We start from the raw sequence: 9,922 nt of genomic DNA, 5'->3' as shown, positions 1-9,922 counted from the left end.
GGATAGAGCTTCATCAGAGCTAAACAACAAAATAAATCTGAAGCTATGTTGAACAGTTTCTGAGTTATAAGCAATTTTGCATGTCCTGACACCCCCACTTTGAAAGGAGCCCCCTCCTCAAATATGGGGTGTATCGTAAAACCGTTGGCTGGTGCAGTGTAGGTCAGACTCATCTAAAGCCCTGCCAAATTTCATGTTGACCGATATAGCCGTTTTGTGCTACGGTTGACCAAAAATCAGTGAAAAAAATTAAATAAATTAAAAATAAATAAACTGTACGAAAACAATATGACTCCCACTTACGCTTCGTGTGCGGGGGTCATAATAATGTGCGAGCGGGATCATCCAAGATGGTGACACGCTGAATCGTCAGGTCCAATAGGCAGTGCCAGTCTGTAGGGCATCTCCATATGTGATGTCTGTGGATCAGAAGTTGCAATCAGAAGCCAACTTCAGATTTGTGTGTAAACCCTAAAGTCAGCACAATGAAAGCATTCATCTTTATAACAGCACTAGCCTGGCCCTTGCCTTCCTATGCAGCTCCACTCAATTCTAGTTTCCCTTCACTGCTCCGTCTGGGACTTCTCCCATTGACAACGATTTCGCTGGCAGATTTGTAGCCGGGCCAATCAGAGAAGAGAACGTCAATTTTCTGAGCAGTGTCTGCTTGTAGTTTATTTTACCTGGGCCAATCAGCAAACAGAAGGAGGAGCTTTGAACGACATCGATTTTCTGGCAGTGTCTGCTAGTTATTTTAGCATATGGCAGTGGAGGAAGAGAATGAAGCCAGTCTGTGTTGATGAGGCTTCCAAATTAAAATAAATTTGTCTGACAAAGCCGCAGCTCTCATTTGAAGTCGTCTCGTTCGGCTCAGTATATTTCTCCTCTTAGTAGGGTTGTTTACAGCACACACGATTTCCGGTTAGCTTCTGAGCTTAGCCTTCGTCACAGCGACAACACACACATGCTTCACACACACCTCCTACAAGAAATGCTTCTCTATGCATCAAGTCCAGACCCTTGTACGAAGCAAAGTGAAGGACAGGGTCTGGTTTAAACCAGGCTATAACAGCACATATCTACATTACCTAAACAAAATCTATATTTAATTAACTTTTCAGTTCAAAACATTCCACAACTGTGATCCATTGTCTGGTGAATCACTTTTTGTTATACTTTTTAGTTTCTTTTTGGCTGTTGGTAAATAACCATGTACCGCATTACTGCCACCTACTGGTATGTATGTGGACTGGACAGCAGTCAAATAAAAATAAAAGATATAACAAAAACTCATTTTTTCAATCAAGTATGTTTCAAGTATTAAATTAGCCTGAGTACTTTCAAATTTTGAATTCCCTGGTAGAATTTCTATGTTCAAATTCTGCTTTAGCATAACTTCTGTTTTGGAGTAACTTCCATTGTGGCTTTTGTTATTGTGTTGTGTTGTGGCTTCTGTTGTTGTGTTATGGCTTTTGTTGTTGTGTTATAGTTTCTGTTGTCGTGCTGTCTTGTGTTGTGTCTTTTGCATTCTGTCAACCCTTATGGGCCACCGTACTGAGGAAAGGGGGAGGCACTCCTTGATGTGCTGTGCCACCAGTCTTTCAGAACATTTGGCACTGTAGTTGCAGACTTGAGGCAGGGTGAGGCAGGGTGGTATGAAGGCTTGTGCCTGGGGGAGATAAAATATTTTTGTAATGGCCCCTGAGAGCTCAGAGGCACAAGGCTAAAGAGATAATTTTATTCCTCAGCCAGGGAGGCATTTACAGTGACTGCCACAGGATGGTTGTACTTTAATTGATGAGATGCGTTAGTCCCTGCCACACCTGACATGGACTATTGTTAACCAGATGATCCTCCATCGTCCTTTAGTAGGCTGCCTGGTAGCCTTGATTCCTCTCCTTAGGTTGCTCTGACTGCACTGTACTGTACTCGCCCCCCGAACTGAAGGCTGCGTTGCGGGCTTTCTGGAGCACCTGGGCTTGGCTGGTCATCAAGGCCTTCCAGTTTAAGTAAATCCAGATGTTTTTGTCTACCGCTAACCTGTCTGATGAAAGATAGGGTGTAGTCAGTGAAACCTTGTAGGTCCTGCTGTTTGAATATGCTCCTGTCAGTGTTCACAATTCATTAAGGGTGTATTCAGACCAGGAAAGTCCTTTGGTCCAATTGTTTGGTCCGGACCAATAATGGACTTTTTTTTTTTCATTTGGTGCGGTTTGCATTCACATTGTGCTTTTTTGCAAACGAACTATAACTTGTAAACAAAGCCACGAGGCTGATGATTATTGCTCCCATTGGACAAAAAAAGGACGGGGGCGGGACTGAGCCACAGACCCAGAAGAAAACAAGGAAGTCCTGCATGCTGCGGTTCTGATGCGCACATTTTTACTGATAGTACAACTGCAATAGCATTTAAAATGTCAGAAGCAGCTAATTATTGGTGGTTCCGTGATGATATTCTAATTTTGGAGCGGCGTCAGTAAATGTGTCCCGCAACCCAAAGGAAACAAGGTGCACTGCGTGTTCTGACCCACAACATGCTGGCAGCAGAGCTGCTAACAGGAGACGACGTAACAGGTATGATTTCAGTTTATTTAGTTCAGCAACGGTGGCCTGTGAAGTCCAAAAAGGTGCATGTTTAATGCAGTTGGTTCGGTTAGAGTCCGGTCTGTATTCACACCAGAAGCAAACTGAAGTGAACCGCACCAGAGTTCGTTTGGAAGCGGACCGAGACCACCTCAAAAAGTAGGTCTTGGTCCGGTTGTTTGATCCGCACCAGAGTTCACATGAGTGTATTCACACCTGCAGAAAAGGTCCGGACCAATGCTGGAAACGAATTCTGGTTCGTTTAAAGCGGAGCAAATTATCAGGTCTGAATACGACCTAAGTTATACAGATATTGTGCTAAAGTTTGATGTGGTAGTAGCTGAGTCAATCACAACACATGCTTCAAGTATGCTTCAAGTACTTTGCCTAAACCTTTAGCCTTAATTGTTGTCTATTGACATAATATTTCATGAACCATTAAACAGATTTTAATGAAACATTCTGATAGTAATCAGACATCTACAGTTGATTAATTATCAGAGTTAACCCAATAGCTGCCAAAGCTAATCAACATTAGTCATAATAAAACTGTCTATAATTCACCCAATTTAAATGATATAAACCTAAAATTAGATGTGGTAGTAGCTGAGAGTCATTACAAAATTATACCTAGAGCCCGAGATCAAGCATCTATCAACATAAAAGGATCTAGGATGAAAACTCTGGTACAAAAGGCAGCGGACGATATGCATTCTTTCAACAAATGCTAGGTTTTTAATTAGTTTTGATTACATCTAAAAAAAACTGTGAGTAACAGAAAAGATGTGAAGCAGCAGTAAAGGTCACTGCAGAAGCTGCATCTGAACTAAAGTACATTGATCATCTAAAAAGATCTCAAGATTTTTAAACTGAACTATACAGGAAACACTATTCGCCTTCAGGTGAAAGGAACAGAGATCCACAGAAATGCTGGTTTGTGTTGTACAGTTGCATTTCACTCAATCACAATCATTTAACGACTTGACACCTTAATGCAATCATGCCATAAAGACAAGATCAGTGACAACAGGCTGTAATATTACTTTCCAATAATCTTGCTAGATGTTTTCTTCACTGTGGCTTCATGTTGAAAAGAAATGCTATATTTTTTTAATAAATGATGGAAACAGGTTGTAACTTTAAATAAGTTACATTWTGAGTTTTGGGTATAATATAGGTTATTGTGCCTATAAATTAATTGTAACATTTTGTTTGTCATTCACTTAATACTTCTACATTTTGCCTGCAGATTTGAACCTTCAACCATCTGATCACCTCTCTAACCTCTGCACCACTCTCTGACACACTTGTCAGTTCAGTTCAAGCTGGCAATTCAAGTCACTTAACCATAACAAACACCTCTGTCAGTTTTTACAGCTATTGACCTAATATTTATTGTGGTGCATTTTGACAGTCATTTCCATCACAAGTACATAAWTGATCTCTTACGCAGTCTGCAAGACATTTTTGTTTATAAACGTTGCCATTTACTGTCAGCCCAGTCTGTCTGTTAGCAAAATATCTCATGAACCACTTTACAAATTTTCATGAAACTTTCAGAAAATAACCTCTGGATGTTCATCTACAACAGATTAACTTCTGTTACCTTATATTATATCATATAACTCATCACAGCTTATTTGCAACTTTTGCTTTAACGCTGTCCACTACTTGATTTATTTCTCCAAAATAACTATTTCTGCCATTGCTCATCCTCACAGTTTTTGTTTCTTTTCAGAAGAAAAGAAACAACTTTAGCTTTTTCACTTTCRACCTGGGGTCTCTGGTTCCATTATTTCCCCTCAGACTGTTTTCATCTGGGGATTATTTCACCAACTTTATATCCATTGGACAGCAACACAGTGAACTCATGAATGTTCAAATGWAAAACGAACTCTTATTATTGTTGACCAAAAAAAATGACTCTGCTAATTTTGTTTATTTTTTACAAACTGTGCAGTGGATTTAGTAGTGAATGATGCAAGTGTAGTAGACCTTTTTCTATCATAGATGATCTACTTTTACAAAAAAATAAACTCAGTTTTTTTTTTTAAATTAACTTTTTTCAGCTGTTTTAAAAATGTGAAAGGTGGTGAGTGATAAGCAWTCTATAAAGGGCTTTCAATTTTTACTTGCATTTTAATGTGATACATGAAAGTTTTAATAGATTCAGTAATCTGTGGATCATAACATGAGTTATTAAATGTAGAGCAAAGACAAAGCATGAAGAAGTGCCACCAAACTCTGTTTCACTCATAAAACCCGACAAGAATGAAACTATTACATYGATCTGTGAAGTGTCAGGAGAGATTTACATGCTGTTATTCAACAGTAGTAATCCATTGATTACATTGATCCCCAAGTGTTCCAGTTGAGATGGAGTCACACTATATTTTTTACGCAGAGAGGGGGAGAGACCAAAGCATCTGTTGCCCCAGATAGCTTTGACTTATTTGACTTTTCCTGACACAGAAAGATGGGCACCTGCTTTGAAGCTTCTCAGATACATCCGCCACAATGCGTTAACCTCGGGACCCCCGGCAGCGACTCCCACCGGGGCGGCTAACAGAACGTTGCCTTGATGGGCTGATGGGAATCAGAGGAAATCAATAAGCAATGATAGACTTCTGCTGTCCACTCAGCTAATCCTGTTAGTGATAGCTGTGGATTTAATCGAATGGGTGCACAGACACTCAGAGACAAGCGTATATGTGTACGAACCCACACACACGCACGCACACACACACACACCCAAGTACACTTAACCTCATAACATTCTCACAGATAAGATCTGTAGATCTTCTGCACATTTTCTCTCTGCTGTCATTTTGTTGAGACAAGCAGCAATTTGAGAGACAATTCATTCGGCGAGCAGAAGAAAATCAGTAATTTATTAAATCCTTTTCTCAACTTGGACCAGATTACGGAAACATTTTCATTTGAGCAGAAGATGCAGGATAAAGACACATTTTGTCCTTATGATCACGCGATAAAGGATCTCTTTTTGATATGGAGATCAGTACGACACATGGCAGAGTATGGGAAGGCGAGCAGAGATGGACTTCCTTTGACAAAAGACGATCTCTCCACATGTATACATATCAAAGTGACATAAACCCTGATAACTACTCTCAATACATGAACCACACATCCGCTCCAAAGTATTTCTGGGTTAATACTTCAATCCCCTCTCCTTCCCTCCCGTGTGTGAATAGACTTTATAAAAGCAGGCCCCGGTGGCACATGTTTAAAGGTACATTAAGAGAGCACATCAATTGTAGATGACATAATCSCCAGTCCTCCTTTCAGTCACTCTCTCTCTCTTCCTTAATCTCTCCGTTCTTTAAACCCCATCTTCTAAGAGGCTGAAAGCTCCCTTCATCTTCTCCTAAAGCTAGCAGAGAAACCACGAGGAGGAGAAGACGTGTTACTGAAGTCTGATTAAATTAACACTCTGATGCAGATTTCTTGCCTTTCCTCACTCCTCTGGGCTTCGTCGACTGTGTGCGGCCTTTGAAACTGATGTGCTCAGAACAATAGAGGGTTTGCATAAGTATAATGTGTGAGCCTGTGTGTGTGTATGTATTTGTAAATGTTACATACTGTATGGACAACTTTCACAATATTTACCAACAAAATTAGGTCATTTGTTTAAAGTGAGGACATTTTCCGGGCGTTTTTTTTTTTTTTTTTTGCTAGTTCTACTGTGCTTCATTAGTTAGGTTTAGAGGTATGGTCTGAATTAAGTTTTGGTTAAGGTTAGTGTTAGGAAAAGATAGGTAAATGTTAGGGAAAATGTATGGGTTAGGCAAAATGAATGGAAGACAATACAAAGGGAAGTGGGTGCCTGTGTTTAATTTAAAGTTCCTAGTGCAGGTAGTAAGATTACTAACATGGTATTCAGATTTCAAGAGTTTTATAAGTTTCATGAATGAATAATACGAGAAGCTAGAGTCTCTCTCTGCTCACACCACTACACACATGCACACACTCACTATCCTCCACAAAAACAAAGCAAAGCACATGAATTATATGATTACATTTGATTTGAAAATATTCCAAAAACACACACAGGCATGAAGGGTTGAGGGTTATTATCTATATGGTGACAGCAGGAAGGTTGCAGAATTACAACCAGACTTTTCTGGGTGGTGGGCATGGTATTTTTGTGCATGTGGGTTTTCTTTGGGCACTCCAGTTTCCTCCCACAGACTCCCACAAACATGCCTGATAGTTTCATTGGTAACTCAAATTGTCTCTTGGTGCGAGTGAGAATGATTGTTTCTGTGGGTTCCTGATGGACTTGCCACATGTCCAGGGTGTACCCTGCCTCTCGCACTGCTAAGTACCGCAACTTCCACAAAGGGGAGGGAAAAAGCAGGTGAATAGTTGGATAGTTACTATCAGTTTTCAGATGCATTGCATAGACAATCCTCAATCAATTTTTAAATGTGGAAACTTAACTTATTTATTTGGGCTGCCACTTTAAAGGAGACCAATTATGGGTCCTAGAAATTTTTATGGTTCGTCATTGGGCTATCCAGACCATGTTCATTCAATTTAATGCACAAAATAATTCTCAGATAATAAAATTTCCCATTTTCTAGTTCTGCCTGCTCTGACTTCTGTTCAGAAGAGCTGTTTATGTTAATGAGCTCTGTTGGTAACGCCCTCCAAAAATCTGTTGACATTAACTCCGCCCTCCAAAGCCAGCATTTACGTTAGCATGGCTAGTAATAGCAGATGTTCCGTTGTACAAACATATGAGACCCAGAGGCAGAGTCGTGGTCGCAGCTTCTTCTTTTTTTCTCCCCCTCCTCTGCTGACCTCACTCTGCATGCTGTTACMAGAGCAGGGAGCAGCAGCGGTCAAAATACCTCAGAAACTCGAACAAATAGGCTTTAACAAGGCTTTAATAAGCTAAACAATAGAGGTACATGAGAAAACGTGTTCATAACGAATGAAAATAAATAATTAAATTGTGTCCATGCCAGTCTCAAACTCTAGTCTCCTGCTCTCTGGTCCAACACTCWACCCATTGCCCTATTGGAGGCTCATTGTGAAATGAGCTGTGCATTRCACAAAAACAACCCTGATGGCTTTTTATATTGATGAGGTGGAGTCTCACCCGGGGGTTGTTAGGTAAGGGGCTGGACGCAGGTTCCAGTGGGTTGTCGTACGGCTTGTGACATCACAAAATGACGGAAGTATAAAACTTGTCGTTAATATACATTAAAATACATTTACTTACAGTAAATATGCCCTGGGTGCACTTTTTTGGTCCTAGGACTGTTTTTTTAAGAAGTACATACCCAAAGTTGAGTAAAAAAAAACTTTAAAAAGTGAATTTTGCATAATAGGTCCCCTTTAAGAGTCAGCATTAGAGTTGGTGCACTTGCTAGATGAAACATGATGCTGTTTTCACATTCTGTTTTCACCTTTTCTTCCCTGAATGCTAATCACATTAGCTTTTTTCAGCGTCATCTTAGCTCATTGTCAGCAGCCTGTTAGTGACAGTTTTTTTTACAAGTAATTGTGCCCTCTTTATTAGACATGAAAACCTGTAAATAAGTTTTGTTTATGTAAAAGAAGCCATTGTCATTTAATTATACAAACTTGTATTGCCACCTTCACAGTGTTATGGATCAACATAAACAGTTGCTTTTTTGAAGCTTTAAAAATATGTTTGTGGAAGATATCAAGATGTAACAAAATTAATTTTATAATCACACTGCAGCCCTCTCAAATCATCTCAAATCATGTTAAAACTTAAATCAYAAGGTATCTTCAGCTTGCAACATCTAACATCTGGAGAACTTGTGTTTCACATTTATCGTTTTCACATGTAAAAATGATGCACACTCCACATGTTAAATTTCTGTACTTTTCCTGTAAGTTATTTTAAGGCTAACTTTAGCTCTTAAGAAATTTGGTGTTGTGGAAACATTATTAATAATGAACATCTAACCTGTTGTGAAAAGATTTTTTAAACWAACTCAGCTTTGAAAAAATAGACTTACAAACTAGCTGCTAATGCAAGTGAGACCAAAAAAAGTCATTTACTGCCATCTTTAAACAACTCCAATCTTAAAAAGTTCATAGTGTTTATGTTAAAACTATTTTGTAAACATTTATACAGTCATCATTTTTACATTGCATGAATTATTGTGCTATTCTTAAAGATAACTCCTCAGGCTGCACCAAAAGCTCTACTATAACTATCTGCCACTGCTATATGCAAATAACAAAAGTAAACAACCATGTAATGCTAAACTGACAACAAAAAGCCGCATTTGTTGACGTACATTAATTTTCTTTAAGTTCCCATCATCCAGATTCCAAGCAGGTTTATGTGACTCCTGGAAGAAATGCTTCATATTCAGAAGCTATTCTTGCTTTACTGGTTTCCCCTCTGATGCATAAATGCTCAGAATAACTTTTGGCTGCCCACAGAGTACAAAAGTTTCAGTAAAAGTGAAAAAAAGTTCACTCTGTTTAACTTTATGTCTTTGCAGCACTTTTGGACCCAGACATTAATAAAACTCTGTAATTACAGCTATTTAGTTATTTATTTCGTGCATAATATTGTCGCAGAAATGTGTGTAGTTGACACTAATTCACAGGATTGAAGTTGTATGTTAATCATAAACTGTGTTCAACACAGGTAGCGACCAAGATGAAAAACTAAAACCCAAACTAAACCGGTTCTGTCAATCAAAACTTCACTTCCAGGAATTCTGAAGCATCTCTGTGAATCACATTTGATCCTAATTTACAAGGGGGAAAAGACACCATATGGAAATTGTGCAAATTTATTACTTTTGCCCATTCAGCGTCTGAACCGACACCATTGTCCYGCTTCTTCTTCATTGACCCCATCCTGCCTCTGCCCATCTGCTCCAACAAGGTGATGTTTATCTCCAGCAAGAGGAAATTAAAGCCTTGCTTCATGAGCAGCAGATATGCAAATAATCTCATGCAGCGCAAATAGATTGCAGAGCTTGCACACAGTGGACAGTGTGCGCTGGCCCTCCGATGATTTRAAATCAAGACATGAAGAATTATGAGAGGCAGCTCCATAGAAAACAAAAACACAGGATTTCTATTTAAAATCGACTTTGATATATTAAAGGAACGAATAAAAATGATGGAATAAAGAGTAAATATGGGAGCTAAAATAATAAATTTAAAAAACATATTGATTCAGCTGGTCTACCAGTGCAGATATGGTTTAATAACTGTTGTTCAACCACAGGTGGACGCTTATCTGAAGCTCTGACACACACACAGAGAGAGAGAGAGAGAGAGAGAGAGAGAGAGAGAGAGAGAGAGAGAGAGA

General features: G+C 39.2%; 1 long non-coding RNA gene across 1 annotated transcript in view; it reads right to left on the bottom strand.

Moving 5' to 3' along the window:
• Window positions 1–280: 280 nt before the first annotated feature.
• LOC106519850 (uncharacterized) overlaps window positions 281–9,922 on the bottom strand; it is a 52,732-nt gene continuing 43,090 nt past the window's right edge. The window contains exon 3 of the long non-coding RNA XR_001310484.1: window positions 281–419. This is a non-coding gene — a long non-coding RNA (uncharacterized LOC106519850). The remainder of the gene's footprint in view (window positions 420–9,922) is intronic.

Source organism: Austrofundulus limnaeus, unplaced genomic scaffold (genome assembly GCF_001266775.1).
Source record: "Austrofundulus limnaeus strain Quisiro unplaced genomic scaffold, Austrofundulus_limnaeus-1.0 Scaffold83, whole genome shotgun sequence".
Lineage (NCBI taxonomy): Eukaryota > Metazoa > Chordata > Actinopteri > Cyprinodontiformes > Rivulidae > Austrofundulus > Austrofundulus limnaeus.
This window is presented reverse-complemented; position numbering and strand designations above follow the sequence as displayed.